This window comes from Priapulus caudatus, unplaced genomic scaffold (genome assembly GCF_000485595.1).
Source record: "Priapulus caudatus unplaced genomic scaffold, Priapulus_caudatus-5.0.1 Scaffold536, whole genome shotgun sequence".
NCBI lineage: Eukaryota > Metazoa > Priapulida > Priapulimorpha > Priapulimorphida > Priapulidae > Priapulus > Priapulus caudatus.
The window spans coordinates 149,918-152,524 of NW_014577597.1; positions in this window are offsets into that span (position 1 = coordinate 149,918).

Sequence of the window (2,607 nt, forward strand, 5' to 3'; positions counted from 1 at the left end):
GGACACAACCATCACCTGAAAAACAAATATATATTTATCATTTTAACAAAAAGCTGTAGTGAAAATGCAATTAACAGTAACCATACTAATTATACAGTGAATACTGTTACTATATAGTTTACTAATTATTACTTTCATAGGTAAAGTTTAAACACAGAGCGCACTGTGGAATATTCATTGGACACCTTTCTACGTAAACGCAGGCATTAAAAAACAATCGGTTAACTTGCAAACTGTGGTATTTGTAAAAGAATTTAAGTTTATAATAGCACGTTCGCGTCTGCGTATTGCGCATGCCATACACTTGCCTGTAAACTTTCCATAGTAACCGGGTGCGCACTGGTCGCATCTTTGCTGCTGGACGTTGTCTTTACACGAACACTGTCCAGTCGTGGCATCGCACTGCATGTCGCGTGACCCCATTTCATCACACTCACATGGCAGACAGCCCTCCACTGTACCGAATCCATAATGATTAGCCTGTGGATGGAGCGGTCGCGACAAATATCATTATAATAGCCAATAATGTAGTCACCTGGCATGAAGTTAAACCTGCGTTCGTCGACACTTGTCTATAGAACGAACACCTGTCTGTAAAGGACACTAAATTGTCTTTTAACAAACACCTGTCTATAAAAGACACTAAGAGGTCTATTTAACAAAAACACCGGTAATACAAGCCAAGGGTTCTTTTAACAAACACCTGTCTATAAAGAACACTAAGAGGTCGTTTAAGCAAACACCCCGTAATAAACACAAGGGTTCTTTTAAGCAAACACCTGTCTTATAAAAGACACTAAAGAGGTCTTTTAACAAAAACACCTGTAATAAGCACAAGGGTTCTTTTAACAAACACCTGTCTATAAAGGACACTAAGAGGTCGTTTAACAAACACCTGTAATAAGCACAAGGTGTTCTTTTAACAAACACCTATCTATAAAGGACACTAAGAGGTCGTTTAACAAACACCTGTAATTAAACACAAGGGTTCTTTTAACAAACACCTATCTATAAACGACACTAAGAGGTCGTTAACAAACACCCGTAATAAACACAAGGTTCTTTAACAAACACCTATCTATAAAGGACACTAAGAGGTCGTTTAACAAACACCCGTAATAAACACAAGGGTTCTTTTAACAAACACCTGTCTATAAAGGACACTAAGAGGTCGTTTAACAAACACCCGTAATAAACACAAGGGTTCTTTTAACAAACACCTGTCTATAAAGGACACTAAGGGGTCGAACCCCGCGTGACCTTTATGTACGGTTCGACTGAACATCTAGATGCAGCTGAGAATACAAACGCTGGCTGTAGACACTCACTGTACAGTGGCTGACAACTTCTGAGGCATGACGCCGGGCTTGCACACACACTGCCCACCGACCGGTCCACACAGCGTCCCGCGGCACAAGTTCCGCCGCTGGAGCACAGTCACTACCTCACTACGAGCCAGAATACATGATACACGAAAACGTGAATAAAACAGTGGCACAGCTGCACAGCGAATGGATGGCGCGATGATTACGTCAGCCAACGACCTACCTAATCGCCCTTTTATATACATATTTCTGCTCGCGTTTCAAATTATCACCGATGTATTTATATAATTCCCCATCACAGATCTCACAGCGAAAATATTACTTTTTCTAAGACGTTATACGAAAATTGTATAATAATAATAATAATAATATTGATAAATAAATAATAATAAAGAATAAGAATAATAGAGGTCAATAATTAAATGTAATAAATGTACTAAGGCGAAATAGAAAAAGCCACGCGCGTTACTTACGAGAAGCTCCGTCAAAGAAATCCGCCATGAGGGCAAACTGCATGACGAGAAGCAGTTCAAATCATCCCTGGCCATTAGATTCAAGGCTGATGGATGCAGCCAAAACTCGCTGTAGATAGCTTCCCTATCTCGATCTGCCTCACGGGAAAAGCCTCAAATCGCTCACAAAATCGGCATCAGCACAATCTGAGTATTGAAGAAGACGCAGACACATATATGATCATGAACGTGTTGAGCCAAAACAGCATAGTGCATGCGAAAATTATCAACCATAACAATAATAACACGTTGTATTACGGTACTTCTTTAGGATGAGGATATATCAGAATATTGAATATTGTAATAGATCACGCACTAGCCTCTTTCGGAATGTATAACTGGGTTTGAAATTTTTCGTATCTTATTACGTTGGTGTTCTCAGATATTCAGACATCCTTTACCGTGGTTAGTTACATAATCTAATATCTAAAATCGATCTAATCTCTCTCGTCTCTCTCTGTTCTCTCGTCTCGCAATCATCTTCCTCTCTACTCATCTCTCGTCTCTCTCTCATCCACTCTCCTCTCTCTCGCTCTCTCGTCATCATCTCTTCTCTCTCTCGTCTCTGTCTCCTGTCTCTTCTCTCTGCTCTCTCTCTCTCTCTCTCTACTCTCGTCTCATCTCTCTCTCTCTCCTGCTCTCTCGTCTCTCCTCTCGTCTCCTCTCTGCTCTCTCTCTCTCATCTCCTCTCTCTCTCTCTCTCTTCTCTCCTCTTCTCTTCTCTCTCTCCTCCTCTCCTCTCTCTCTCTCTCCTACTCTCTCCCTCTCTC